General features: G+C 47.0%; 47 pseudogenes; all 47 read right to left on the bottom strand.

The window, feature by feature from the left end:
• Nucleotides 1-75: 75 nt before the first annotated feature.
• Nucleotides 76-194, bottom strand: LOC133566380 (5S ribosomal RNA; annotated as a pseudogene).
• Nucleotides 195-558: 364 nt separating this feature from the next.
• Nucleotides 559-677, bottom strand: LOC133567055 (5S ribosomal RNA; annotated as a pseudogene).
• Nucleotides 678-1042: 365 nt separating this feature from the next.
• Nucleotides 1043-1161, bottom strand: LOC133566866 (5S ribosomal RNA; annotated as a pseudogene).
• Nucleotides 1162-1529: 368 nt separating this feature from the next.
• LOC133565808 (5S ribosomal RNA) lies at nucleotides 1530-1648 on the bottom strand (annotated as a pseudogene).
• Nucleotides 1649-2012: 364 nt separating this feature from the next.
• LOC133565668 (5S ribosomal RNA) lies at nucleotides 2013-2131 on the bottom strand (annotated as a pseudogene).
• Nucleotides 2132-2496: 365 nt separating this feature from the next.
• On the bottom strand, nucleotides 2497-2615 carry LOC133566120 (5S ribosomal RNA; annotated as a pseudogene).
• Nucleotides 2616-2979: 364 nt separating this feature from the next.
• On the bottom strand, nucleotides 2980-3098 carry LOC133566919 (5S ribosomal RNA; annotated as a pseudogene).
• Nucleotides 3099-3462: 364 nt separating this feature from the next.
• On the bottom strand, nucleotides 3463-3581 carry LOC133566728 (5S ribosomal RNA; annotated as a pseudogene).
• Nucleotides 3582-3946: 365 nt separating this feature from the next.
• On the bottom strand, nucleotides 3947-4065 carry LOC133566356 (5S ribosomal RNA; annotated as a pseudogene).
• Nucleotides 4066-4429: 364 nt separating this feature from the next.
• On the bottom strand, nucleotides 4430-4548 carry LOC133565666 (5S ribosomal RNA; annotated as a pseudogene).
• Nucleotides 4549-4913: 365 nt separating this feature from the next.
• On the bottom strand, nucleotides 4914-5032 carry LOC133566119 (5S ribosomal RNA; annotated as a pseudogene).
• Nucleotides 5033-5396: 364 nt separating this feature from the next.
• Nucleotides 5397-5515, bottom strand: LOC133566916 (5S ribosomal RNA; annotated as a pseudogene).
• Nucleotides 5516-5879: 364 nt separating this feature from the next.
• On the bottom strand, nucleotides 5880-5998 carry LOC133566727 (5S ribosomal RNA; annotated as a pseudogene).
• A 365-nt stretch (nucleotides 5999-6363) lies between these two features.
• LOC133567719 (5S ribosomal RNA) lies at nucleotides 6364-6482 on the bottom strand (annotated as a pseudogene).
• A 364-nt stretch (nucleotides 6483-6846) lies between these two features.
• On the bottom strand, nucleotides 6847-6965 carry LOC133567060 (5S ribosomal RNA; annotated as a pseudogene).
• Nucleotides 6966-7330: 365 nt separating this feature from the next.
• LOC133566239 (5S ribosomal RNA) lies at nucleotides 7331-7449 on the bottom strand (annotated as a pseudogene).
• A 364-nt stretch (nucleotides 7450-7813) lies between these two features.
• On the bottom strand, nucleotides 7814-7932 carry LOC133566379 (5S ribosomal RNA; annotated as a pseudogene).
• A 364-nt stretch (nucleotides 7933-8296) lies between these two features.
• On the bottom strand, nucleotides 8297-8415 carry LOC133567277 (5S ribosomal RNA; annotated as a pseudogene).
• A 365-nt stretch (nucleotides 8416-8780) lies between these two features.
• Nucleotides 8781-8899, bottom strand: LOC133567718 (5S ribosomal RNA; annotated as a pseudogene).
• A 368-nt stretch (nucleotides 8900-9267) lies between these two features.
• Nucleotides 9268-9386, bottom strand: LOC133565017 (5S ribosomal RNA; annotated as a pseudogene).
• Nucleotides 9387-9750: 364 nt separating this feature from the next.
• On the bottom strand, nucleotides 9751-9869 carry LOC133566768 (5S ribosomal RNA; annotated as a pseudogene).
• Nucleotides 9870-10237: 368 nt separating this feature from the next.
• On the bottom strand, nucleotides 10238-10356 carry LOC133565588 (5S ribosomal RNA; annotated as a pseudogene).
• A 368-nt stretch (nucleotides 10357-10724) lies between these two features.
• On the bottom strand, nucleotides 10725-10843 carry LOC133565833 (5S ribosomal RNA; annotated as a pseudogene).
• Nucleotides 10844-11207: 364 nt separating this feature from the next.
• LOC133567717 (5S ribosomal RNA) lies at nucleotides 11208-11326 on the bottom strand (annotated as a pseudogene).
• A 368-nt stretch (nucleotides 11327-11694) lies between these two features.
• On the bottom strand, nucleotides 11695-11813 carry LOC133565576 (5S ribosomal RNA; annotated as a pseudogene).
• A 368-nt stretch (nucleotides 11814-12181) lies between these two features.
• On the bottom strand, nucleotides 12182-12300 carry LOC133565086 (5S ribosomal RNA; annotated as a pseudogene).
• Nucleotides 12301-12664: 364 nt separating this feature from the next.
• Nucleotides 12665-12783, bottom strand: LOC133567716 (5S ribosomal RNA; annotated as a pseudogene).
• Nucleotides 12784-13148: 365 nt separating this feature from the next.
• Nucleotides 13149-13267, bottom strand: LOC133566339 (5S ribosomal RNA; annotated as a pseudogene).
• Nucleotides 13268-13631: 364 nt separating this feature from the next.
• LOC133565646 (5S ribosomal RNA) lies at nucleotides 13632-13750 on the bottom strand (annotated as a pseudogene).
• Nucleotides 13751-14118: 368 nt separating this feature from the next.
• On the bottom strand, nucleotides 14119-14237 carry LOC133567715 (5S ribosomal RNA; annotated as a pseudogene).
• Nucleotides 14238-14602: 365 nt separating this feature from the next.
• Nucleotides 14603-14721, bottom strand: LOC133565825 (5S ribosomal RNA; annotated as a pseudogene).
• A 364-nt stretch (nucleotides 14722-15085) lies between these two features.
• LOC133566187 (5S ribosomal RNA) lies at nucleotides 15086-15204 on the bottom strand (annotated as a pseudogene).
• A 368-nt stretch (nucleotides 15205-15572) lies between these two features.
• On the bottom strand, nucleotides 15573-15691 carry LOC133567713 (5S ribosomal RNA; annotated as a pseudogene).
• Nucleotides 15692-16059: 368 nt separating this feature from the next.
• Nucleotides 16060-16178, bottom strand: LOC133566557 (5S ribosomal RNA; annotated as a pseudogene).
• Nucleotides 16179-16545: 367 nt separating this feature from the next.
• LOC133565016 (5S ribosomal RNA) lies at nucleotides 16546-16664 on the bottom strand (annotated as a pseudogene).
• A 4734-nt stretch (nucleotides 16665-21398) lies between these two features.
• LOC133566405 (5S ribosomal RNA) lies at nucleotides 21399-21517 on the bottom strand (annotated as a pseudogene).
• A 364-nt stretch (nucleotides 21518-21881) lies between these two features.
• Nucleotides 21882-22000, bottom strand: LOC133566386 (5S ribosomal RNA; annotated as a pseudogene).
• A 364-nt stretch (nucleotides 22001-22364) lies between these two features.
• LOC133566742 (5S ribosomal RNA) lies at nucleotides 22365-22483 on the bottom strand (annotated as a pseudogene).
• Nucleotides 22484-22851: 368 nt separating this feature from the next.
• LOC133565303 (5S ribosomal RNA) lies at nucleotides 22852-22970 on the bottom strand (annotated as a pseudogene).
• Nucleotides 22971-23334: 364 nt separating this feature from the next.
• LOC133567712 (5S ribosomal RNA) lies at nucleotides 23335-23453 on the bottom strand (annotated as a pseudogene).
• Nucleotides 23454-23821: 368 nt separating this feature from the next.
• On the bottom strand, nucleotides 23822-23940 carry LOC133566032 (5S ribosomal RNA; annotated as a pseudogene).
• A 364-nt stretch (nucleotides 23941-24304) lies between these two features.
• LOC133566246 (5S ribosomal RNA) lies at nucleotides 24305-24423 on the bottom strand (annotated as a pseudogene).
• Nucleotides 24424-25247: 824 nt separating this feature from the next.
• Nucleotides 25248-25366, bottom strand: LOC133565598 (5S ribosomal RNA; annotated as a pseudogene).
• Nucleotides 25367-25734: 368 nt separating this feature from the next.
• Nucleotides 25735-25853, bottom strand: LOC133565597 (5S ribosomal RNA; annotated as a pseudogene).
• A 365-nt stretch (nucleotides 25854-26218) lies between these two features.
• LOC133565075 (5S ribosomal RNA) lies at nucleotides 26219-26337 on the bottom strand (annotated as a pseudogene).
• Nucleotides 26338-26705: 368 nt separating this feature from the next.
• LOC133565549 (5S ribosomal RNA) lies at nucleotides 26706-26824 on the bottom strand (annotated as a pseudogene).
• A 364-nt stretch (nucleotides 26825-27188) lies between these two features.
• LOC133565915 (5S ribosomal RNA) lies at nucleotides 27189-27307 on the bottom strand (annotated as a pseudogene).
• Between the last annotated feature and the right edge of the window lie 75 nt (nucleotides 27308-27382).

Genomic DNA, 27382 nt, shown 5'->3' with positions numbered 1-27382 from the left:
TGTGGCAAGTATCTATAGCCATTGTGACAAAAACAAAAGGGAGAAAGTGCGCCCCATACTGGGAGCATCGCTAAAAGCCTACAGCACCTGGTATTCCTAGGCAGTCTCCCATCCAAGTACTAACCAGGCCAGACCCAGCTTAGCTTCCGAGCTCAGACAAGATCGGGCGATCTTCGGGTAGTATGGCCGTAAGCCGAGACGCAGTCCTCAGACTTCAATTTTTAAATGTGGGAAGCTGGTTGACAGGACCTTTCTGCAATGAGCTACACGTGTGTGATACAATAATCACTACTCTTTTTCTCAGCCTATGTAACTCTTTGGACTTTTGCCCCACTGTTAGCACTGAAGTGCCTTGAGGCACATGGGTCACTGTTGGCGACACTGCAAATCTTGCTATAAATTTCAGACCGAGTCAAAACTAAACATGTTTTGGGTGGAGACCAGCGTTTTGTTTGGACGAGCATAATGTAGCGTTTTGACAAGTGTGGCAAGTATCTATAGCCATTGTGAAAAAAACAAAAGGGAGAAAGTGCGCCCTATACTGGGAGCATCGCTAAAACCTTACAGCACCTGGTATTCCTAGGCAGTCTCCCATGCAAGTACTAACCAGGCCAGACCCAGCTTAGCTTCCGAGATCAGACGAGATCGGGCTATCTTCGGGTAGTATGGCCGTAAGCCGAGAGGCAGTCCTCAGAATTCAATATTTAAATGTGGCAAGCTGGTTGACAGGACCTTTCTGCAATTAGCTACACGTGTGTGATACAATAATCACTGCTCTTTTTCTCAGCCTATGTAACTCTTTGGACTTTTGCCCCACTGTTAGCACTGAAGTGCCTTGAGGCACATGGGTCACTGTTGGCGACACTGCAAATCTTGCTATAAATTTCAGACCGAGTCAAAACTAAACATGTTTTGGGTGGAGACCAGTGTTTTGTTTGGACGAGCATAAACATAGCGTTTTGACAAGTGTGGCAAGTATCTATAGCCATTGTGACAAAAACAAAAGGGAGAAAGTGCGCCCTATACTGGGAGCATCGCTAAAAGCCTACAGCACCTGGTATTGCTAGGCAGTCTCCCATCCAAGTACTAACCAGGCCAGACCCAGCTTAGCTTCCGAGCTCAGACGAGATCGGGCGATCTTCGGGTAGTATGGCCGTAAGCCGAGACGCAGTCCTCAGACTTCAATTTTTAAATGTGGGAAGCTGGTTGACAGGACCTTTCTGCAATGAGCTACATGTGTGTGATACAATAATCACTACTCTTTTTCTCAGCCTATGTAACTCTTTGGACTTTTGCCCCACTGTTAGCACTGAAGTGCCTTGAGGCACATGGGTCACTGTTGGCGACACTGCAAATCTTGCTATAAATTTCAGACCGAGTCAAAACTAAACAAACATGTTTTGGGTGGAGACCAGCGGTTTGTTTGGACGATCATCATGTAGCGTTTTGACAAGTGTGGCAAGTATCTATAGCCATTTTGACAAAAACAAAAGTGAGAAAGTGCGCCCTATACTGGGAGCATCGCAAAATGCCTACAGTACCTGGTATTCCTAGGCAGTCTCCCATCCAAGTACTAACCAGGCCAGACCCAGCTTAGCTTCCGAGATCAGACGAGATCGGGCGATCTTCGGGTAGTATGGCCGTAAGCCGAGAGGCAGTCTTCAGAATTCAATTTTTAAATGTGGCAAGCTGGTTGACAGGACCTTTCTGCAATGAGCTACACGTGTGTGATACAATAATGACTGCTCTTTTTCTCAGCCTATGTAACTCTTTGGACTTTTGCCCCACTGTTAGCACTGAAGTGCCATGAGGCACATGGGTCACTGTTGGCGACACTGCAAATCTTGCTATAAATTTCAGACCGAGTCAAAACTAAACTTGTTTTGGGTGTAGAACAGCGTTTTGTTTGGACGAGCATAATGTAGCGTTTTGACAAGTGTGGCAAGTATCTATAGCCATTGTGACAAAAACAAAAGGGAGAAAGTGCGCCCTATACTGGGAGCATCGCTAAAAGCCTACAGCACCTGGTATTCCTAGGCAGTCTCCCATCCAAGTACTAACCAGGCCGGACCCAGCTTAGCTTCCGAGATCAGACGAGATCGGGCGATCTTCAGGTAGTATGGCCGTAAGCCGAGAGGCAGTCCTCAGAATTCAATTTTTAAATGTGGCAAGCTGGTTGACAGGACCTTTCTGCAATGAGCTACACGTGTGTGATACAATAATCACTGCTCTTTTTCTCAGCCTATGTAACTCTTTGGACTCTTGGCCCACTGTTAGCACTGAAGTGCCTATAGGCACATGGGTGACTTTTGGCGACACTGCATATCTTGCTATAAATTTCAGACCGAGTCACAACTAAACATGTTTTGGGTGGAGACCAGTGTTTTTTTTGGACGAGCATAAACGTAGCGTTTTGACAAGTTTGGCAAGTATCTATAGCCATTGTGACAAAAACAAAAGGGAGAAAGTGCGCCCTATACTGGGAGCATCGCTAAAAGCCTACAGCACCTGGTATTCCTAGGCAGTCTCCCATCCAAGTACTAACCAGGCCAGACCCAGCTTAGCGTCCGAGCTCAGACGAGATCGGGCGATCTTCGGGTAGTATGGCCGTAAGCCGAGACGCAGTCCTCAGACTTCAATTTTTAAATGTGGCAAGCTGGTTGACAGGACCTTTCTACAATGAGCTACACGTGTGTGATACAATAATCACTACTCTTTTTCTCAGCCTATGTAACTCTTTGGACTTTTGCCCCACTGTTAGCACTGATGTGCCTTGAGGCACATGGGTCACTGTTGGCGACACTGCAAATCTTGCTATAAATTTCAGACCGAGTCAAAACTAAACATGTTTTGGGTGGAGACCAGCGTTTTGTTTGGACGAGCATAATGTAGCGTTTTGACAAGTGTGGCAAGTATCTATAGCCATTGTGACAAAAACAAAAGGGAGAAAGTGCGCCCTATACTGGGAGCATCGCTAAAAGCCTACAGCACCTGGTATTCCTAGGCAGTCTCCCATCCAAGTACTAACCAGGCCAGACCCAGCTTAGCTTCCGAGATCAGACGAGATCAGGCGATCTTCAGGTAGTATGGCCGTAAGGCGAGAGGGAGTCCTCAGAATTCAATTTTTAAATGTGGCAAGCTGGTTGACAGGACCTTTCTGCAATGAGCTACACGTGTGTGATACAATAATCACTGCTCTTTTTCTCAGCCTATCTAACTCTTTGGACTTTTGCCCCACTGTTAGCACTGAAGTGCCTTGAGGCACATGGGTCACTGTTGGCGACACTGCAAATCTTGCTATAAATTTCAGACCGAGTCAAAACTAAACTTGTTTTGGGTGTAGAACAGCGTTTTGTTTGGACGAGCATAATGTAGCGTTTTGACAAGTGTGGCAAGTATCTATAGCCATTGTGAGAAAAACAAAAGGGAGAAAGTGCGCCCTATACTGGGAGCATCGCTAAAAGCCTACGGCACTTGGTATTCCTAGGCAGTCTCCCAACCAAGTACTAACCAGGCCAGACCCAGCTTAGCTTCCGAGATCAGACGAGATCGGGAGATCTTCAGGTAGTATGGCCGTAAGCCGAGACGCAGTCCTCAGAATTCAATTTTTAAATGTGGCAAGCTGGTTGACAGGACCTTTCTGCAATGAGCTACACGTGTGTGATACAATAATCACTGCTCTTTTTCTCAGCCTATGTAACTCTTTGGACTCTTGGCCCACTGTTAGCACTGAAGTGCCTTGAGGCACATCGGTGACTTTTGGCGACACTGCATATCTTGCTATAAATTTCAGACCGATTCAAAACTAAACATGTTTTGGGTGGAGACCAGTGTTTTGTTTGGACGAGCATAAACATAGCGTTTTGACAAGTGTGGCAAGTATCTATAGCCATTGTGACAAAAACAAAAGGGAGAAAGTGCGCCCTATACTGGGAGCATCGCTAAAAGCCTACAGCACCTGGTATTCCTAGGCAGTCTCCCATCCAAGTACTAACAAGGCCAGACCCAGCTTAGCTTCCGAGATCAGACGAGATCGGGCGATCTTCGGGTAGTATGGCCGTAAGCCGAGACGCAGTCTTCAGACTTCAATTTTTAAATGTGGCAAGCTGGTTGACAGGACCTTTCTGCAATGAGCTACACGTGTGTGATACAATAATGACTGCTCTTTTTCTCAGCCTATGTAACTCTTTGGACTTTTGCCCCACTGTTAGCACTGAAGTGCCATGAGGCACATGGGTCACTGTTGGCGACACTGCAAATCTTGCTATAAATTTCAGACCGAGTCAAAACTAAACTTGTTTTGGGTGTAGAACAGCGTTTTGTTTGGACGAGCATAATGTAGCGTTTTGACAAGTGTGGCAAGTATCTATAGCCATTGTGACAAAAACAAAAGGGAGAAAGTGCGCCCTATACTGGGAGCATCGCTAAAAGCCTACAGCACCTGGTATTCCTAGGCAGTCTCCCATCCAAGTACTAACCAGGCCGGACCCAGCTTAGCTTCCGAGATCAGACGAGATCGGGCGATCTTCAGGTAGTATGGCCGTAAGCCGAGAGGCAGTCCTCAGAATTCAATTTTTAAATGTGGCAAGCTGGTTGACAGGACCTTTCTGCAATGAGCTACACGTGTGTGATACAATAATCACTGCTCTTTTTCTCAGCCTATGTAACTCTTTGGACTCTTGGCCCACTGTTAGCACTGAAGTGCCTATAGGCACATGGGTGACTTTTGGCGACACTGCATATCTTGCTATAAATTTCAGACCGAGTCACAACTAAACATGTTTTGGGTGGAGACCAGTGTTTTTTTTGGACGAGCATAAACGTAGCGTTTTGACAAGTTTGGCAAGTATCTATAGCCATTGTGACAAAAACAAAAGGGAGAAAGTGCGCCCTATACTGGGAGCATCGCTAAAAGCCTACAGCACCTGGTATTCCTAGGCAGTCTCCCATCCAAGTACTAACCAGGCCAGACCCAGCTTAGCGTCCGAGCTCAGACGAGATCGGGCGATCTTCGGGTAGTATGGCCGTAAGCCGAGACGCAGTCCTCAGACTTCAATTTTTAAATGTGGCAAGCTGGTTGACAGGACCTTTCTACAATGAGCTACACGTGTGTGATACAATAATCACTACTCTTTTTCTCAGCCTATGTAACTCTTTGGACTTTTGCCCCACTGTTAGCACTGAAGTGCCTTGAGGCACATGGGTCACTGTTGGCGACACTGCAAATCTTGCTATAAATTTCAGACCGAGTCAAAACTAAACATGTTTTGGGTGGAGATCAGCGTTTTGTTTGGACGAGCATAATGTAGCGTTTTGACAAGTGTGGCAAGTATCTATAGCCATTGTGACAAAAACAAAAGGGAGAAAGTGCGCCCTATACTGGGAGCATCGCTAAAAGCCTACAGCACCTGGTATTCCTAGGCAGTCTCCCATCCAAGTACTAACCAGGCCAGACCCAGCTTAGCTTCCGAGATCAGACGAGATCAGGCGATCTTCAGGTAGTATGGCCGTAAGGCGAGAGGGAGTCCTCAGAATTCAATTTTTAAATGTGGCAAGCTGGTTGACAGGACCTTTCTGCAATGAGCTACACGTGTGTGATACAATAATCACTGCTCTTTTTCTCAGCCTATCTAACTCTTTGGACTTTTGCCCCACTGTTAGCACTGAAGTGCCTTGAGGCACATGGGTCACTGTTGGCGACACTGCAAATCTTGCTATAAATTTCAGACCGAGTCAAAACTAAACTTGTTTTGGGTGTAGAACAGCGTTTTGTTTGGACGAGCATAATGTAGCGTTTTGACAAGTGTGGCAAGTATCTATAGCCATTGTGAGAAAAACAAAAGGGAGAAAGTGCGCCCTATACTGGGAGCATCGCTAAAAGCCTACGGCACTTGGTATTCCTAGGCAGTCTCCCAACCAAGTACTAACCAGGCCAGACCCAGCTTAGCTTCCGAGATCAGACGAGATCGGGAGATCTTCAGGTAGTATGGCCGTAAGCCGAGACGCAGTCCTCAGAATTCAATTTTTAAATGTGGCAAGCTGGTTGACAGGACCTTTCTGCAATGAGCTACACGTGTGTGATACAATAATCACTGCTCTTTTTCTCAGCCTATGTAACTCTTTGGACTCTTGGCCCACTGTTAGCACTGAAGTGCCTTGAGGCACATGGGTGACTTTTGGCGACACTGCATATCTTGCTATAAATTTCAGACCGATTCAAAACTAAACATGTTTTGGGTGGAGACCAGTGTTTTGTTTGGACGAGCATAAACATAGCGTTTTGACAAGTGTGGCAAGTATCTATAGCCATTGTGACAAAAACAAAAGGGAGAAAGTGCGCCCTATACTGGGAGCATCGCTAAAAGCCTACAGCACCTGGTATTCCTAGGCAGTCTCCCATCCAAGTACTAACCAGGCCAGACCCAGCTTAGCTTCCGAGATCAGACGAGATCGGGCGATCTTCGGGTAGTATGGCCGTAAGCCGAGACGCAGTCTTCAGACTTCAATTTTTAAATGTGGCAAGCTGGTTGACAGGACCTTTCTGCAATGAGCTACACGTGTGTGATACAATAATGACTGCTCTTTTTCTCAGCCTATGTAACTCTTTGGACTTTTGCCCCACTGTTAGCACTGAAGTGCCATGAGGCACATGGGTCACTGTTGGCGACACTGCAAATCTTGCTATAAATTTCAGACCGAGTCAAAACTAAACTTGTTTTGGGTGTAGAACAGCGTTTTGTTTGGACGAGCATAATGTAGCGTTTTGACAAGTGTGGCAAGTATCTATAGCCATTGTGACAAAAACAAAAGGGAGAAAGTGCGCCCTATACTGGGAGCATCGCTAAAAGCCTACAGCAGCTGGTATTCCTAGGCAGTCTCCCATCCAAGTACTAACCAGGCCGGACCCAGCTTAGCTTCCGAGATCAGACGAGATCGGGCGATCTTCAGGTAGTATGGCCGTAAGCCGAGAGGCAGTCCTCAGAATTCAATTTTTAAATGTGGCAAGCTGGTTGACAGGACCTTTCTGCAATGAGCTACACGTGTGTGATACAATAATCACTGCTCTTTTTCTCAGCCTATGTAACTCTTTGGACTCTTGGCCCACTGTTAGCACTGAAGTGCCTATAGGCACATGGGTGACTTTTGGCGACACTGCATATCTTGCTATAAATTTCAGACCGAGTCACAACTAAACATGTTTTGGGTGGAGACCAGTGTTTTTTTTGGACGAGCATAAACGTAGCGTTTTGACAAGTTTGGCAAGTATCTATAGCCATTGTGACAAAAACAAAAGGGAGAAAGTGCGCCCTATACTGGGAGCATCGCTAAAAGCCTACAGCACCTGGTATTCCTAGGCAGTCTCCCATCCAAGTACTAACCAGGCCAGACCCAGCTTAGCTTCCAAGCTCAGACGAGATCGGGCGATCTTCGGGTAGTATGGCCGTAAGCCGAGACGCAGTTCTCAGACTTCAATTTTTAAATGTGGCAAGCTGGTTGACAGGACCTTTCTACAATGAGCTACACGTGTGTGATACAATAATCACTACTCTTTTTCTCAGCCTATGTATCTCTTTGGACTTTTGCCCCACTGTTAGCACTGAAGTGCCTTGAGGCACATGGGTCACTGTTGGCGACACTGCAAATCTTGCTATAAATTTCAGACCGAGTCAAAACTAAACATGTTTTGGGTGGAGACCAGCGTTTTGTTTGGACGAGCATAATGTAGCGTTTTGACAAGTGTGGCAAGTATCTATAGCCATTGTGACAAAAACAAAAGGGAGAAAGTGCGCCCTATACTGGGAGCATCGCTAAAAGCCTACAGCACCTGGTATTCCTGGGCAGTCTCCCATCCAAGTACTAACCAGGCCAGACCCAGCTTAGCTTCCGAGATCAGACGAGATCAGGCGATCTTCGGGTAGTATAGCCGTAAGCCGAGAGGGAGTCCTCAGAATTCAATTTTTAAATGTGGCAAGCTGGTTGACAGGACCTTTCTGCAATGAGCTACACGTGTGTGATACAATAATCACTGCTCTTTTTCTCAGCCTATGTAACTCTTTGGACTTTTGCCCCACTGTTAGCACTGAAGTGCCTTGAGGCACATGGGTCACTGTTGGCGACACTGCAAATCTTGCTATAAATTTCAGACCGAGTCAAAACTAAACTTGTTTTGGGTGTAGAACAGCGTTTTGTTTGGACGAGCATAATGTAGCGTTTTGACAAGTGTGGCAAGTATCTATAGCCATTGTGAGAAAAACAAAAGGGAGAAAGTGCGCCCTATACTGGGAGCATCGCTAAAAGCCTACGGCACTTGGTATTCCTAGGCAGTCTCCCAACCAAGTACTAACAAGGCCAGACCCAGCTTAGCTTCCGAGATCAGACGAGATCGGGAGATCTTCAGGTAGTATGGCCGTAAGCCGAGACGCAGTCCTCAGAATTCAATTTTTAAATGTGGCAAGCTGGTTGACAGGACCTTTCTGCAATGAGCTACACGTGTGTGATACAATAATCACTGCTCTTTTTCTCAGCCTATGTAACTCTTTGGACTCTTGGCCCACTGTTAGCACTGAAGTGCCTTGAGGCACATGGGTGACTTTTGGCGACACTTCATATCTTGCTATAAATTTCAGACCGATTCAAAACTAAACATGTTTTGGGTGGAGACCAGTGTTTTGTTTGGACGAGCATAAACATAGCGTTTTGACAAGTGTGGCAAGTATCTATAGCCATTGTGACAAAAACAAAAGGGAGAAAGTGCGCCCTATACTGGGAGCATCGCTAAAAGCCTACAGCACCTGGTATTCCTAGGCAGTCTCCCATCCAAGTACTAACCAGGCCAGACCCAGCTTAGCTTCCGAGATCAGACGAGATCGGGCGATCTTCGGGTAGTATGGCCGTAAGCCGAGAGGGAGTCCTCAGAATTCAATTTTTAAATGTGGCAAGCTGGTTGACAGGACCTTTCTGCAATGAGCTACACGTGTGTGATACAATAATCACTGCTCTTTTTCTCAGCCTATGTAACTCTTTGGACTTTTGCCCCACTGTTAGCAATGAAGTGCCTTGAGGCACATGGGTCACTGTTGGCGACACTGCAAATCTTGCTATAAATTTCAGACCGAGTCAAAACTAAACAAACATGTTTTGGGTGGAGACCAGCGGTTTGTTTGGACGAGCATAATGTAGCGTTTTGACAAGTGTGGCAAGTATCTATAGCCATTGTGAAAAAAACAAAAGGGAGAAAGTGCGCCCTATACTGGGAGCATCGCTAAAAGCCTACAGCACCTGGTATTCCTAAGCAGTCTCCCATCCAAGTACTAACCAGGCCAGACCCAGCTTAGCTTCCGAGATCAGACGAGATCGGGCGATCTTCGGGTAGTATGGCCGTAAGCCGAGAGGCAGTCCTCAGAATTCAATTTTTAAATGTGGCAAGCTGGTTGACAGGACCTTTCTGCAATGAAATACACGTGTGTGATACAATAATCACTGCTCTTTTTCTCAGCCTATGTAACTCTTTGGACTTTTGCCCCACTGTTAGCACCGAAGTGCCTTGAGGCACATGGGTCACTGTTGGCGACACTGCAAATCTTGCTATAAATTTCAGACCGAGTCAAAAGTAAACATGTTTTGGGTGGAGACCAGCGTTTTGTTTGGACGAGCCTAATGTAGCGTTTTGAAAAGTGTGGCAAGTATCTATAGCCATCGTGAGAAAAACAAAAGGGAGAAAGTTCGCCCTATACTGGGAGCATCGCTAAAAGCCTACAGCACTTGGTATTCCTAGGTAGTCTCCCAACCAAGTACTAACCAGGCCAGACCCAGTTTAGCTTCCGAGATCAGACGAGATCGGGCGATCTTCGGGTAGTATGGCCGTAAGCCGAGACGCAGTCCTCAGAATTCAATTTTTAAATGTGGCAAGCTGGTTGACAGGACCTTTCTGCAATGAGCTACACGTGTGTGATACAATAATCACTGCTCTTTTTCTCAGCCTATGTATCTCTTTGGACTTTTGCCCCACTGTTAGCACTGAAGTGCCTTGAGGCACATGGGTCACTGTTGGCGACACTGCAAATCTTGCTATAAATTTCAGACCGAGTCAAAACTAAACAAACATGTTTTGGGTGGAGACCAGCGGTTTGTTTGGACGAGCATAATGTAGCGTTTTGACAAGTGTGGCAAGTATCTCTAGCCATTGTGAAAAAAACAAAAGGGAGAAAGTGCGCCCTATACTGGTAGCATCGCTAACAGCCTACAGCACCTGGTATTCCTAGGCAGTCTCCCAACCAAGTACTAACCAGGCCAGACCCAACTTAGCTTCCGAGATCAGACGAGATCGGGCGATCTTCGGGTAGTATGGCCGTAAGCCGAGAGGTAGTCCTCAGAATTCAATTTTTAAATGTGGCAAGCTGGTTGACAGGACCTTTCTGCAATGAGCTACACGTGTGTGATACAATAATCACTGCTCTTTTTCTCAGCCTATGTATCTCTTTGGACTTTTGCCCCACTGTTAGCACTGAAGTGCCTTGAGGCACATGGGTCACTGTTGGCGACACTGCAAATCTTGCTATAAATTTCAGACCGAGTCAAAACTAAACAAACATGTTTTGGGTGGAGACCAGCGGTTTGTTTGGACGAGCATAATGTAGCGTTTTGACAAGTGTGGCAAGTATCTATAGCCATTGTGACAAAAACAAAAGGGAGAAAGTGCGCCCTATACTGGGAGCATCGCTAAAAGCCCACAGCACCTGGTATTCCTAGGCAGTCTCCCATCCAAGTACTAACCAGGCCAGACCCAGCTTAGCTTCCGAGCTCAGACGAGATCGGGCGATCTTCGGGTAGTATGGCCGTAAGCCGAGACGCAGTCCTCAGACTTCAATTTTTAAATGTGGGAAGCTGGTTGACAGGACCTTTCTGCAATGAGCTACATGTGTGTGATACAATAATCACTACTCTTTTTCTCAGCCTATGTAACTCTTTGGACTTTTGCCCCACTGTTAGCACTGAAGTGCCTTGAGGCACATGGGTCACTGTTGGCGACACTGCAAATCTTGCTATAAATTTCAGACCGAGTCAAAACTAAACATGTTTTGGGTGGAGACCAGCCTTTTGTTTTGACGAGCATAATGTAGCGTTTTGACAAGTGTGGCAAGTATCTATAGCCATTGTGACAAAAATAAAAGGGAGAAAGTGCGCCCTATACTGGGAGCATCGCTAAAAGCCTACAGCACCTGGTATTCCTAGGCAGTCTCCCATCCAAGTACTAACCAGGCCAGACCCAGCTTAGCTTCCGAGATCAGACGAGATCGGGCGATCTTCGGGTAGTATGGCCGTAAGCCGAGAGGCAGTCCTCAGAATTCAATTTTTAAATGTGGCAAGCTGGTTGACAGGACCTTTCTGCAATGAGCTACACGTGTGTGATACAATAATCACTGCTCTTTTTCTCACCCTATGTATCTCTTTGGACTTTTGCCCCACTGTTAGCACTGAAGTGCCTTGAGGCACATGGGTCACTGTTGGCGACACTGCAAATCTTGCTATAAATTTCAGACCGAGTCAAAACTAAACAAACATGTTTTGGGTGGAGACCAGCGGTTTGTTTGGACGAGCATAATGTAGCGTTTTGACAAGTGTGGCAAGTATCTCTAGCCATTGTGAAAAAAACCAAAGGGAGAAAGTGCGCCCTATACTGGTAGCATCGCTAAAAGCCTACAGCACCTGGTATTCCTAGGCAGTCTCCCAACCAAGTACTAACCAGGCCAGACCCAACTTAGCTTCCGAGATCAGACGAGATCGGGCGATCTTCGGGTAGTATGGCCGTAAGCCGAGAGGTAGTCCTCAGAATTCAATTTTTAAATGTGGCAAGCTGGTTGACAGGACCTTTCTGCAATGAGCTACACGTGTGTGATACAATAATCACTGCTCTTTTTCTCAGCCTATGTAAATCTTTGGACTTTTGCCCCACTGTTAGCACTGAAGTGCCTTGAGGCACATGGGTCACTGTTGGCGACACTGCAAATCTTGCTATAAATTTCAGACCGAGTCAAAACTAAACAAACATGTTTTGGGTGGAGACCAGCGGTTTGTTTGGACGAGCATAATGTAGCGTTTTGACAAGTGTGGCAAGTATCTCTAGCCATTGTGAAAAAAACAAAAGGGAGAAAGTGCTCCCTATACTGGTAGCATCGCTAAAAGCCTACAGCACCTGGTATTCCTAGGCAGTCTCCCAACCAAGTACTAACCAGGCCAGACCCAACTTAGCTTCCGAGATCAGACGAGATCGGGCGATCTTCGGGTAGTATGGCCATAAGCCGAGAGGTAGTCCTCAGAATTAAATTTTTAAATGTGGCAAGCTGGTTGACAGGACCTTTCTGCAATGAGCTACATGTGTGTGATACAATAATCACTGCTCTTTTTCTCAGCCTATGTAACTCTTTGGACTTTTGCCCCACTGTTAGCACTGAAGTGCCTTGAGGCACATGGGTCACTGTTGGCGACACTGCAAATCTTGCTATAAATTTCAGACCGAGTCAAAACTAAACTTGTTTTGGGTGTAGAACAGCGTTTTGTTTGGACGAGCATAATGTAGCGTTTTGACAAGTCTGGCAAGTATCTATAGCCATTGTGAGAAAAACAAAAGGGAGAAAGTGCGCCCTATACTGGGAGCATCGCTAAAAGCCTACAGCACCTGGTATTCCTAGGCAGTCTCCCATCCAAGTACTAACCAGGCCAGACCCAGCTTAGCTTCCGAGATCAGACGAGATCGGGCGATCTTCGGGTAGTATGGCCGTAAGCCGAGAGGGAGTCCTCAGAATTCAATTTTTAAATGTGGCAAGCTGGTTGACAGGACCTTTCTGCAATGAGCTACACGTGTGTGATACAATAATCACTGCTCTTTTTCTCAGCCTATGTAACTCTTTGGACTGTTGGCCCACTGTTAGCACTGAAGTGCCTTGAGGCACATGGGTGACTTTTGGCGACACTGCATATCTTGCTATAAATTTCAGACCGAGTCAAAACTAAACACGTTTTGGGTGGAGACCAGTGTTTTTTTTGGACGAGCATAAACGTAGCGTTTTGACAAGTGTGGCAAGTATCTATAGCCATTGTGACAAAAACAAAAGGGAGAAAGTGCGCCCTATACTGGGAGCATCGCTAAAAGCCTACAGCACCTGGTATTCCTAGGCAGTCTCCCATCCAAGTACTAACCAGGCCAGACCCAGCTTAGCTTCCGAGCGCAGACGAGATCGGGCGATCTTCGGGTAGTATGGCCGTAAGCCGAGACGCAGACCTCAGACTTCAATTTTTAAATGTGGCAAGCTGGTTGACAGGACCTTTCTACAATGAGCTACACGTGTGTGATACAATAATCACTACTCTTTTTCTCAGCCTATGTAACTCTTTGGACTTTTGCCCCACTGTTAGCACTGAAGTGCCTTGAGGCACATGGGTCACTGTTGGCGACACTGCAAATCTTGCTATAAATTTCAGACCGAGTCAAAACTAAACATGTTTTGGGTGGAGACCAGCGTTTTGTTTGGACGAGCATAATGTAGCGTTTTGACAAGTGTGGCAAGTATCTATAGCCATTGTGAGAAAAACAAAAGGGAGAAAGTGCGCCCTATATTGGGAGCATCGCTAAAAGCCTACAGCACCTGGTATTCCTAGGCAGTCTCCCATCCAAGTACTAACCAGGCCAGACCCAGCTTAGCTTCCGAGATCAGACGAGATCAGGCGATCTTCGGGTAGTATGGCCGTAAGCCGAGAGGGAGTCCTCAGAATTCAATTTTTAAATGTGGCAAGCTGGTTGACAGGACCTTTCTGCAATGAGCTACACGTGTGTGATACAATAATCACTGCTCTTTTTCTTAGCCTATGTAACTCTTTGGACTTTTGCCCCACTGTTAGCACTGAAGTGCCTTGAGGCACATGGGTCACTGTTGGCGACACTGCAAATCTTGCTATAAATTTCAGACCGAGTCAAAACTAAACAAACATGTTTTGGGTGGAGACCAGCGGTTTGTTTGGACGAGCATAATGTAGCGTTTTGACAAGTGTGGCAAGTATCTATAGCCATTGTGAAAAAAACAAAAGGGAGAAAGTGCGCCCTATACTGGTAGCATCGCTAAAAGCCTACAGCACCTGGTATTCCTAGGCAGTCTCCCATCCAAGTACTAACCAGGCCAGACCCAGCTTAGCTTCCGAGATCAGACGAGATCGGGCGATCTTCGGGTAGTATGGCCGTAAGCCGAGAGGCAGTCCTCAGAATTCAATTTTTAAATGTGGCAAGCTGGTTGACAGGACCTTTCTGCAATGAGCTACACGTGTGTGATACAATAATCACTGCTCTTTTTCTCAGCCTATGTAACTCTTTGGACTTTTGCCCCACTGTTAGCACTGAAGTGCCTTGAGGCACATGGGTCACTGTTGGCGACACTGCAAATCTTGCTATAAATTTCAGACCGAGTCAAAACTAAACATGTTTTGGGTGGAGACCAGTGTTTTGTTTGGACGAGCATAAACGTAGCGTTTTGACAAGTGTGGCAAGTATCTATAGCCATTGTGACAAAAACAAAAGGGAGAAAGTGCGCCCTATACTGGTAGCATCGCTAAAAGCGTACAGCACCTGGTATTCCTAGGCAGTCTCCCATCCAAGTACTAACCAGGCCAGACCCAGCTTAGCTTCCGAGCTCAGACGAGATCGGGCGATCTTCGGGTAGTATGGCCGTAAGCCGAGACGCAGTCCTCAGACTTCAATTTTTAAATGTGGCAAGCTGGTTGACAGGACCTTTCTACAATGAGCTACACGTGTGTGATACAATAATCACTACTCTTTTTCTCAGCCTATGTAACTCTTTGGACTTTTGCCCCACTGTTAGCACTGAAGTGCCTTGAGGCACATGGGTCACTGTTGGCGACACTGCAAATCTTGCTATAAATTTCAGACCGAGTCAAAACTAAACATGTTTTGGGTGGAGACCAGCGTTTTGTTTGGACGAGCATAATGTAGCGTTTTGACAAGTGTGGCAAGTATCTATAGCCATTGTGAAAAAAACAAAAGGGAGAAAGTGCGCCCTATACTGGGAGCATCGCTAAAAGCCTACAGCACCTGGTATTCCTAAGCAGTCTCCCATCCAAGTACTAACCAGGCCAGACCCAGCTTAGCTTCCGAGATCAGACGAGATCGGGCTATCTTCGGGTAGTATGGCCGTAAGCCGAGAGGCAGTCCTCAGAATTCAATTTTTAAATGTGGCAAGCTGGTTGACAGGACCTTTCTGCAATGAGCTACACGTGTGTGATACAATAATCACTGCTCTTTTTCTCAGCCTATGTAACTCTTTGGACTTTTGCCCCACTGTTAGCACTGAAGTGCCTTGAGGCACATGGGTCACTGTTGGCGACACTGCAAATCTTGCTATAAATTTCAGACGGAGTCAAAACTAAACAAACATGTTTTGGGTGGAGACCAGCGGTTTGTTTGGACGAGCATAATGTAGCGTTTTGACAAGTGTGGCAAGTATCTATAGCCATTGTGACAAAAACAAAAGGGAGAAAGTGCGCCCTATACTGGGAGCATCGCTAAAAGCCTACAGCACCTGGTATTCCTAGGCAGTCTCCCATCCAAGTACTAACCAGGCCAGACCCAGCTTAGCTTCCGAGATCAGACGAGATCGGGCGATCTTCGGGTAGTATGGCCGTAAGCTGAGAGGCAGTCCTCAGAATTCAATTTTTAAATGTGGCAAGCTGGTTGACAGGACCTTTCTGCAATGAGCTACACGTGTGTGATACAATAATCACTGCTCTTTTTCTCAGCCTATGTATCTCTTTGGACTTTTGCCCCACTGTTAGCACTGAAGTGCCTTGAGGCACATGGGTCACTGTTGGCGACACTGCAAATCTTGCTATAAATTTCAGACCGAGTCAAAACTAAACAAACATGTTTTGGGTGGAGACCAGCGGTTTGTTTGGATGAGCATAATGTAGCGTTTTGACAAGTGTGGCAAGTATCTCGAACCATTGTGAAAAAAACAAAAGGGAGAAAGTGCGCCCTATACTGGGAGCATCGCTAAAAGCCTACAGCACCTGGTATTCCTAGGCAGTCTCCCATCCAAGTACTAACCAGGCCAGACCCAGCTTAGCTTCCGAGATCAGACGAGATCAGGCGATCTTCGGGTAGTATGGCCGTAAGGCGAGAGGGAGTCCTCAGAATTCAATTTTAAATGTGGCAAGCTGGTTGACAGGACCTTTCTGCAATGAGCTACACGTGTGTGATACAATAATCACTGCTCTTTTTCTGAGCCTATGTAACTCTTTGGACTTTTGCCCCACTGTTAGCACTGAAGTGCCTTGAGGCACATGGGTCACTGTTGGCGACACTGCAAATCTTGCTATAAATTTCAGACCGAGTCAAAACTAAACAAACATGTTTTGGGTGGAGACCAGCGGTTTGTTTGGACGAGCATAATGTAGCGTTTTGACAAGTGTGGCAAGTATCTATAGCCATTGTGAAAAAAACAAAAGGGAGAAAGTGCGCCCTATACTGGGAGCATCGCTAAAAGCCTACAGCACCTGGTATTCCTAAGCAGTCTCCCATCCAAGTACTAACCAGGCCAGACCCAGCTTAGCTTCCGAGATCAGACGAGATCGGGCGATCTTCGGGTAGTATGGCCGTAAGCCGAGAGGCAGTCCTCAGAATTCAATTTTTAAATGTGGCAAGCTGGTTGACAGGACCTTTCTGCAATGAGCTACACGTGTGTGATACAATAATCACTGCTCTTTTTCTCAGCCTATGTAACTCTTTGGACTTTTGCCCCACTGTTAGCACTGAAGTGCCTTGAGGCACATGGGTCACTGTTGGCGACACTGCAAATCTTGCTATAAATTTCAGACCGAGTCAAAACTAAACATGTTTTGGGTGGAGACCAGTGTTTTGTTTGGACAAGCATAAACGTAGCGTTTTGACAAGTGTGGCAAGTATCTATAGCCATTGTGACAAAAACAAAAGGGGAGAAAGTGCGCCCTATACTGGGAGCATCGCTAAAAGCCTACAGTCTCTGGTATTCCTAGGCAATCTCCCATCCAAGTACTAACAGGCCGGACCCAGCTTAGCTTCCGAGCTCAGACGAGATCGGGCGATCTTCGGGGTAGTATGGCCGTAAGCCGAGACGCAGTCCTCAGACTTCAATTTTTAAATGTGGCAAGCTGGTTGACAGGACCTTTCTACAATGAGCTACACGTGTGTGATACAATAATCACTACTCTTTTTCTCAGGCCTATGTAATCAAAGGCCTCCGTCAGTCGTAACGACTATGGATACTGCGCCAGTCCAGAGGTCAAGTTTAAACTCAGCGACAACGCCTGCTGTGGCTGATTGAGTCCGATGTGGGAGAGGCAAACACGGCCGCATTTACTGCAGATGTAGCTGGAAGGCGCAACTGCAGGAGTGCTTGTCTTCCGCTTGGTTCTTTTTTCATTGGCTGTGGCATGGATCTTTTCCTCGCCAGTCTTCAGCTGTTTGTGAAGGACACTGCGCCATTTGCTGCGGTCAGCCGCTACATCTTCCCCAATTGTTTCAGTGTTTATGTCCAGGGCTTTCATGTCCCGCTTGCAGATATCTTTGAAGCGCAGTTTCGGCCGGCCAACAGATCTCTTGCCAGAGGCAAGTTCGCCATACAGGATGTCCTTTGGGATACGTCCATCCTCCATACGGAACACGTGGCCGAGCCAACGCAGCCTGCGTTGTCTGAGCAGCGTGAACATGGTAGGAAGACCAGCGCGTTGGAGGACTTGGGCATTCGTCACCTTGTCACTCCAATGGATGCCGAGGATGCGGCGAAGGCAGCGCATGTGGAAGGTGTTCAGTTTGCGCTCCTGTTTGGAGTATGTTGTCCATGTTTCGCTGCCGTAGAGAAGAGTGCTGACAATGCAGGCGTTGTACACTGCCATCTTGGTAGGAGTTGTCAGCTTCCGGTTCTCCCAGACGCGGGTTGTGAGGCGCCCTAGGGTTGTGGCAGCTTTGCCGATACGTTTGTTGATCTCACTATCAAGGGACAGATTGTCACTGATGGTGGATCCCAGGTAAGTAAATTGGTGTACTATTTTGAGTTGGTGCTTATCAATTGTGATGGCTGGTGGAGTGTCCACTTCCTGACTCAGCACATTGGTCTTGTTTAGGCTGATGGAAAGCCCAAAGTCTTTGCAGGCCTGGGAGAATCTGTCCATAAGGCACTGGAGTTCTGGTTCAGTGTGCGAAATGATGGCGGCATCATCCGCAAAGAGCAGGTCCCGGATGGTTGTCTCACGGACTTTGGTCCTTGCTTTAAGACGGGCTAGGTTGAAAAGTCGGCCGTCAGATCTTGTACGTAGATAAACCCCTTCTGTTGCAGTCCCAAAAGCATGTTTGATGAGCAGGGCAAAGAAGATACCGAAAAGGGTAGGAGCAAGGACGCAACCTTGTTTGACTCCGCTCTTAATGTGAAATGGGTTGGATATGCTACCCTCATACTGGATGGTTGCCTTCATGTCGTCATGGAAAGATCTAATGAGACTATGGAGCTTTGGAGGGCATCCAATCTTGGGTAGGATGCTGAAGAGCCCTTCTCTGCTAACCAGGTCGAAAGCCTTGGTCAGGTCAATGAAGGATATGTACAGGGGCTTCTGTTGTTCCCTGCATTTCTCCTGAAGTTGGCGTAGGGAGAATATCATGTCCACTGTAGAGCGCTTGGCGCGAAAGCCGCATTGAGATTCCGGGTAAACGCGCTCAGCAAGAGTCTGAAGGCGCACAAGCACGACACGGGCATAGAGTTTTCCTACTATATTCAAGAGGGAGATGCCCCTGTAATTGTTACAGTCGCTCCTGTCGCCCTTATTTTTGTAAAGGGTGACAATCTTGGCATCTCTCATGTCCTGCGGCACGGCTCCCTCTTTCCAGCACTGGCAGAGGACATCATGCAAAGGCTGCAGGAGGGTGTCTTTACAGCGCTTGATGAGATCTGGGGGGATGCCATCAGTACCAGGTGCTTTGCCAATCGCTAAGCTGTCGATCGCTTTGTGAAGTTCAGCAAGTGTTGGTTCAGCATCTAATTCCTCAATGATGGGCAGCTGTTCAATGGCATCAAGGGCTGAGGCGACTACAGTGTTCTCTCTGGAGTAGAGTTCTGAATAGTGCTCTACCCATCTGTCCAACTGCTTGCCCTTGTCAGTGATAACTTCCCCGCTGGTGGTCTTTAGGGGGGCTGTTTTGCTCTGTGTTGGGCCCAGAGCAGCCTTTATGCCCTCGTACATCCCTCTGATGTTACCTGAGGTAGCTGCAGACTGGATGGATTCACTGAGTTGTTGCCAGTATTCATTGGCACAATGTCTTGCAGTCTGTTGCACTTTGCTTCTTGTAATTCTCAGTGCTTGCAGGGACTTCTCATTCGGGGAGCGTTTGTATTCAGTAAGGGCAGCACGCTTTGCTTCAATGACAGGGGTCATCTCGCTGGACTTGGCAACAAACCAGTCGTTGTTTATGAAGATCTTCCTCCCAAATGTTGCAAGGGCTGTTTTCTGAATAGCCTCCCTGAGGTGGCCCCATTTCTCGGAGGCAGAGTAGTGCTGGTGTTCTTCAGACAGGATGTTGTTGAGGGACTTGGCAAACTCTTCTACTTTCTCTGGAAGATGCATGCTGGTGGAATCAATGCGGGGTTTGCCTTTCTGTTTGGAGTTTTGAAAAATTTTTGGTTGTAGCTTGATCTTGCAACAGACAAGTGAATGGTCGGTGTCGCAGTCTGCGCTGTGGTAACTACGAGTAACGAGCACAAACTTGAGGTTGGCTTTTCGGATCAGGATCATGTCTAGCTGATGCCAATGCTTTGAGCGGGGATGGCGCCATGTCACCTTGTGCTGTGGTTTCATCTGAAAGTAGGAGTTGGTCACGCAAAGGTTATGGTAGGAACACAACTCCAGTAGCCGTTGCCCGTTCTCATTGACTTTGCCAACTCCGAAGTGTCCAAGACAGGAAGGCCATGAGTCATGGTCAGCTCCCACTCTCGCATTGAAATCACCGAGGATGAGGAGATGTTCCTTCGGGGGGATGTTCTTGATGACGTCATTCAAGTTGGCATAAAATGTGTCCTTAACTTCTGCTGTAGACGTTAGAGTGGGGGCATAGGCACAGACTAGGGTCACTGGGACATCAGAGGTGTGGAGATGGAGTGTCATCAGGCGTTCCGATCCTTTGTCACCTGGTTCAACCATCTTTAACAAGGTGTTCCTGACAGCGAATCCAACTCCATGCTCTCTGCGGTCTCCGGCACTCTTTCCTTGCCAGAAGAAGGTAAAGTCTTTCTCCTTGAGGGTTCCCGAGTCGGCTAGGCGGGTCTCTTGCAATGCAGCTATGTCCACCTGGAGTCTCAGTAGCTCATTGTTAATGACAGCCGTTTTTCTTGCATCACTGATGTGTTGGAGATCATTTGAGTGTCCGGGTGTCATAGTCCGGACATTCCAGCTTCCCAGTTTTAGGACTGGGCACCTGTTTTTCATACTTTGTTTCTTGCTTGGTGCAGGTCTTACAGTCTGCTTGTCGGTTTTACCTAATCCCCATGCACCCAATGAGGAAGGCAGACTGTGGCGGGACAGCACCTAATTGGCTGGGGGCTGCCCAGCTTAAGGCGGGCAGTAGCTGTCCAATGAAATTCAAGGATCTCTCCCACCGTCGGAAGCAACCCCTGGCGCTATGCTCTACGCCAATCGAGCATTGTAGCTTATAACCGGTAGACTGTTGCTTCCCGTTTGTTGTTTCCACGCTATGACACGAGGCTGGAGTGACCTCTCCAGGGCGCAAGCCAGGGCAGAGTAGTATGGAGGTCAAGCTGTTGCCCATGCAGCAGGACCTCCCTCTTCACACTGATGATGGATCCAAAGGAGCAGCAAGAGCTGGTACAATTTGGCACCAACAGTGTCGCAGGAGTTGCCAGTGCACCGCTGTAGCCAGCAGTGGACCACCTTAGGGACTCTGTCTCCTGATTTTTTCCTCAGGGTTTACTCCCGAAGCCTTCCCCAAGAAAGGTATACCACAAGGCAGTGGCGGTTTTGGATTGGAGTTTACCTTCTCCTAGATGGGTCACCTTACTGGGCTAACGGGTCCCATCTACCCATGCGGCAGGTTGTACTGGGTTACATTTTACCAGTAGCAGGGATAAGACCTGACCTGACCTAGGTGCCTTGAGGCACATGGGTCACTGTTGGCGACACTGCAAATCTTGCTATAAATTTCAGACCAAGTCAAAACTAAACTTGTTTTGGGTGGAGACCAGCGTATTGTTTGGACGAGCATAATGTAGCATTTTGACAAGTGTGGCAAGTATCTATAGCCATTGTGACAAAAACAAAAGGGAGAAAGTGCGCCCTATACTGGGAGCATCGCTGAAAACCTACAGCACCTGGTATTCCTAGGCAGTCTCCCATCCAAGTACTAACCAGGACAGACCCAGCTTAGCTTCCGAGATCAGACGAGATCGGGCGATCTTCGGGTAGTATGGCCGTAAGCCGAGAGGCAGTCCTCAGAATTCAATTTTTAAATGTGGCAAGCTGGTTGACAGGACCTTTCTGCAATGAGCTACACGCGTGTGATACAATAATCACTGCTCTTTTTCTCAGCCTATGTAACTCTTTGGACTTTTGCCCCACTGTTAGCACCGAAGTGCCTTGAGGCACATGGGTCACTGTTGGCGACACTGCAAATCTTGCTATAAATTTCAGACCGAGTCAAAACTAAACATGTTTTGGGTGGAGACCAGCGTTTTGTTTGGACGAGCATAATGTAGCGTTTTGAAAAGTGTGGCAAGTATCTATAGCCATCGTGAGAAAAACAAAAGGGAGAAAGTTCGCCCTATACTGGGAGCATCGCTAAAAGCCTACAGCACTTGGTATTCCTAGGTAGTCTCCCAACCAAGTACTAACCAGGCCAGACCCAGCTTAGCTTCCGAGATCAGACGAGATCGGGCGATCTTCGGGTAGTATGGCCGTAAGCCGAGACGCAGTCCTCAGAATTCAATTTTTAAATGTGGCAAGCTGGTTGACAGGACCTTTCTGCAATGAGCTACACGTGTGTGATACAATAATCACTGCTCTTTTTCTCAATCTATGTAACTCTTTGGACTCTTGGCCCACTGTTAGCACTGAAGTGCCTTGAGGCACATGGGTCACTGTTGGCGACACTGCAAATCTTGCTATAAATTTCAGACCGAGTCAAAACTAAACATGTTTTGGGTGGAGACCAGCGTTTTGTTTGGACGAGCATAATGTAGCATTTTGACAAGTGTGGCAAGTATCTATAGCCATTGTGAGAAAAACAAAAGGGAGAAAGTGCGCCCTATACTGGGAGCATCGCTAAAAGCCTACGGCACTTGGTATTCCTAGGCAGTCTCCCATCCAAGTACTAAACTGGCCAGACCCAGCTTAGCTTCCGAGATCAGACGAGATCAGGCGAACTTTGGGTAGTATGGCCGTAAGCCGAGAGGCAGTCCTCAGAATTCAACTTTTAAATGTGGCAAGCTGGTTGACACGACCTTTCTGCAATGAGCTACACGTGTGTGATACAATAATCACTGCTCTTTTTCTCAGCCTATGTAACTCTTTGGACTTTTGCCCCACTGTTAGCACTGAAGTGCCTTGAGGCACATGGGTCACTGTTGGCGACACTGCAAATCTTGCTATAAATTTCAGACCGAGTCAAAACTAAACAAACATGTTTTGGGTGGAGACCAGCGGTTTGTTTGGACGAGCATAATGTAGCGTTTTGACAAGTGTGGCAAATATCTATAGCCATTGTGAAAAAAACAAAAGGGAGAAAGTGCGCCCTATACTGGTAGCATCGCTAAAAGCCTACAGCACCTGGTATTCCTAGGCAGTCTCCCAACCAAGTACTAACCAGGCCAGACCCAGCTTAGCTTCCGAGATCAGACGAGATCGGGCGATCTTCGGGTAGTATGGCCGTAAGCCGAGAGGCAGTCCTCAGAATCCAATTTTTAAATGTGGCAAGCTGGTTGACAGGAACTTTCTGCAATGAGCTACACGTGTGTGATACAATAATCACTGCTCTTTTTCTCAGCCTATGTAACTCTTTGGACTTTTGCCCCACTGTTAGCACTGAAGTGCCTTGAGGCACATGGGTCACTGTTGGCGACACTGCAAATCTTGCTATACATTTCAGACCGAGTCAAAACTAAACATGTTTTGGGTGGAGACCAGCGTTTTGTTTGGACGAGCATAATGTAGCGTTTTGACAAGTGTGGCAAGTATCTATAGCCATTGTGACAAAAACAAAAGGGAGAAAGTGCGCCCTATACTGGGAGCATCGCTAAAAGCCTACAGCACCTGGTATTCCTAGGCAGTCTCCCATCCAAGTACTAACCAGGCCAGACCCAGCTTAGCTTCCGAGATCAGACGAGATCGGGCGATCTTCGGGTAGTATGGCCGTAAGCCGAGATGCCGTCCTCAGAATTCAATTTTTAAATGTGGCAAGCTGGTTGACAGGACCTTTCTGCAATGAGCTACACGTGTGTGATACAATAATCACTGCCCTTTTTCTCAGCCTATGTAACTCTTTGGACTTTTGCCCCACTGTTAGCACTGAAGTGCCTTGAGGCACATGGGTCACTGTTGGCGACACTGCAAATCTTGCTATATATTTCAGACCGAGTCAAAACTAAACAAACATGTTTTGGGTGGAGACCAGCGGTTTGTTTGGGCGAGCATAATGTAGCGTTTTGACAAGTGTGGCAAGTATCTATAGCCATTGTGAAAAAAACAAAAGGGAGAAAGTGCGCCCTATACTGGGAGCATCGCTAAAAGCCTACAGCACCTGGTGTTCCTAGGCAGTCTCCCAACCCAGTACTAACCAGGTCAGACCCAGCTTAGCTTCCGAGATCAGACGAGATCGGGCGATCTTCGGGTAGTATGGCCGTAAGCCGAGAGGCTGTCCTCAGAATTAAATTTTTAAATGTGGCAAGCTGGTTGACAGGACCTTTCTGCAATGAGCTACACGTGTGTGATAAAATAATCACTGCTCTTTTTCTCAGCTTATGTAACTCTTTGGACTTTTGCCCCACTGTTAGAACTGAAGTGCCTTGAGGCACATGGGTCACTGTTGGCGACACTGCAAATCTTGCTATAAATTTCAGACCGAGTCAAAACTAAACTTGTTTTGGGTGGAGACCAGCGTTTTGTTTGGACGAGCATAATGTAGCGTTTTGACAAGTGTGGCAAGTATCAATAGCCATTGTGACAAAAACAAAAGGGAGAAAGTGCGCCCTATACTGGGAGCATCGCTAAAAGCCTACAGCACCTGGTATTCCTAGGCAATCTCCCAACCAAGTACTATCCAGGCCAGACCCAGCTTAGCTTCCGAGATCAGACGAGATCGGGCGATCTTCGGGTAGTATGGCCGTAAGCCGAGAGGCAGTCCTCAGAATCCAATTTTTAAATGTGGCAAGCTGGTTGACAGGAACTTTCTGCAATGAGCTACACGTGTGTGATACAATAATCACTGCTCTTTTTCTCAGCCTATGTAACTCTTTGGACTTTTGCCCCACTGTTAGCACTGAAGTGCCTTGAGGCACATGGGTCACTGTTGGCGACACTGCAAATCTTGCTATAAATTTCAGACCGAGTCAAAACTAAACATGTTTTGGGTGGAGACCAGCGTTTTGTTTGGACGAGCATCATGTAGCGTTTTGACAAGTGTGGCAAGTATCTATAGCCATTGTGACAAAAACAAAAGGGAGAAAGTGCGCCCTATACTGGGAGCATCGCTAAAAGCCTACAGCACCTGGTATTCCTAGGCAGTCTCCCATCCAAGTACTAACCAGGCCAGACGAGATCGGGCGATCTTCGGGTAGTATGATCGTAAGCCGAGATACCGTCCTCAGAAATCAATTTTTAAATGTGGCAAGCTGGTTGACAGGACCTTTCTGCAATGAGCTACACGTGTGTGATACAATAATCACTGCTCTTTTTCTCAGCCTATGTAACTCTTTGGACTTTTGCCCCACTGTTAGCACTGAAGTGCCTTGAGGCACATGGGTGACTGTTGGCGACACTGCAAATCTTGCTATAAATTTCAGACCGAGTCAAAACTAAACATGTTTTGGGTGGAGACCAGTGTTTTGTTTGGACGAGCATAAACGTAGCGTTTTGACAAGTGTGGCAAGTATCTATAGCCATTGTGACAAAAACAAAAGGGAGAAAGTGCGCCCTATACTGGGAGCATCGCTAAAAGCTTACAGCACCTGGTATTCCTAGGCAGTCTCCCATCCAAGTACTAACCAGGCCAGACCCAGCTTAGCTTCCGAGATCAGACGAGATCGGGCTATCTTCGGGTAGTATGGCCGTAAGCCGAGAGGCAGTCCTCAGAATTCAATTTTTAAATGTGGCAAGCTGGTTGACAGGACCTTTCTGCAATTAGCTACACGTGTGTGATACAATAATCACTGCTCTTTTTCTCAGCCAATGTAACTCTTTGGACTTTTGCCCCACTGTTAGCACTGAAGTGCCTTGAGGCACATGGGTCACTGTTGGCGACACTGCAAATCTTGCTATAAATTTCAGACCGAGTCAAAACTAAACAAACATGTTTTGGGTGGAGACCAGCGGTTTGTTTGGATGAGCATAATGTAGCGTTTTGACAAGTGTGGCAAGTATCTCTAGCCATTGTGAAAAAAACAAAAGGGAGAAAGTGCGCCCTATACTGGGAGCATCGCTAAAAGCTTACAGCACCTGGTATTCCTAGGCAGTCTCCCATCCAAGTACTAACCAGGCCAGACCCAGCTTAGCTTCCGAGATCAGACGAGATCGGGCTATCTTCGGGTAGTATGGCCGTAAGCCGAGAGGCAGTCCTCAGAATTCAATTTTTAAATGTGGCAAGCTGGTTGACAGGACCTTTCTGCAATGAGCTACACGTGTGTGATACAATAATCACTGCTTTTTTTTCTCAGCCTATGTAACTCTTACGACTTTTGCCCCACTGTTAGCACTGAAGTGCCTTGAGGCACATGGGTCACTATTGGCGACACTGCAAATCTTGCTATAAATTTCAGACCGAGTCAAAACTAAACATGTTTTGGGTGGAGACCAGCGTTTTGTTTGGACGAGCATAATGTAGCGTTTTGACAAGTGTGGCAAGTATCTATAGCCATTGTGACAAAAACAAAAGGGAGAAAGTGCGCCCTATACTGGGAACATCGCTAAAAGCCTACAGCACCTGGTATTCCTAGGCAGTCTCCCATCCAAGTACTAATCAGGCCAGACCCAGCTTAGCTTCCGAGATCAGACGAGATCGGGCGATCTTCGGGTAGTATGGCCGTAAGCCGAGAGGCAGTCCTCAGAATTCAACTTTTAAATGTGGCAAGCTGGTTGACAGGACCTTTCTGCAATGAGCTACACGTGTGTGATACAAAAATCACTGCTCTTTTTCTCAGCCTATGTAACTCTTTGGACTTTTGCCCCACTGTTAGCACTGAAGTGCCTTGAGGCACATGGGTCACTGTTGGCGACACTGCAAATCTTGCTATAAATTTCAGACCGAGTCAAAACTAAACAAACATGTTTTGGGTGGAGACCAGCGGTTTGTTTGGGCGAGCATAATGTAGCGTTTTGACAAGTGTGGCAAGTATCTATAGCCATTGTGAAAAAAACAAAAGGGAGAAAGTGCGCCCTATACTGGGAGCATCGCTAAAAGCCTACAGCACCTGGTATTCCTAGGCAGTCTCCCAACCCAGTACTAACCAGGCCAGACCCAGCTTAGCTTCCGAGATCAAACGAGATCGGGCGATCTTCGGGTAGTATGGCCGTAAGCCGAGAGGCTGTCCTCAGAATTACATTTTTAAATGTGGCAAGCTGGTTGACAGGACCTTTCTGCAATGAGCTACACGTGTGTGATAAAATAATCACTGCTCTTTTTCTCAGCTTATGTAACTCTTTGGACTTTTGCCCCACTGTTAGAACTGAAGTGCCTTGAGGCACATGGGTCACTGTTGGCGACACTGCAAATCTTGCTATAAATTTCAGACCGAGTCAAAACTAAACTTGTTTTGGGTGGAGACCAGCGTTTTGTTTGGACGAGCATAATGTAGCGTTTTGACAAGTGTGGCAAGTATCAATAGCCATTGTGACAAAAACAAAAGGGAGAAAGTGCGCCCTATACTGGGAGCATCGCTAAACGCCTACAGCACCTGGTATTCCTAGGCAGTCTCCCAACCCAGTACTAACCAGGCCAGACCCAGCTTAGCTTCCGAGATCAAACGAGATCGGGCGATCTTCGGGTAGTATGGCCGTAAGCCGAGAGGCTGTCCTCAGAATTACATTTTTAAATGTGGCAAGCTGGTTGACAGGACCTTTCTGCAATGAGCTACAC

Source organism: Nerophis ophidion, linkage group LG13 (assembly GCF_033978795.1).
Source record: "Nerophis ophidion isolate RoL-2023_Sa linkage group LG13, RoL_Noph_v1.0, whole genome shotgun sequence".
In the NCBI taxonomy this organism is placed as follows: domain Eukaryota; kingdom Metazoa; phylum Chordata; class Actinopteri; order Syngnathiformes; family Syngnathidae; genus Nerophis; species Nerophis ophidion.
This window is presented reverse-complemented; position numbering and strand designations above follow the sequence as displayed.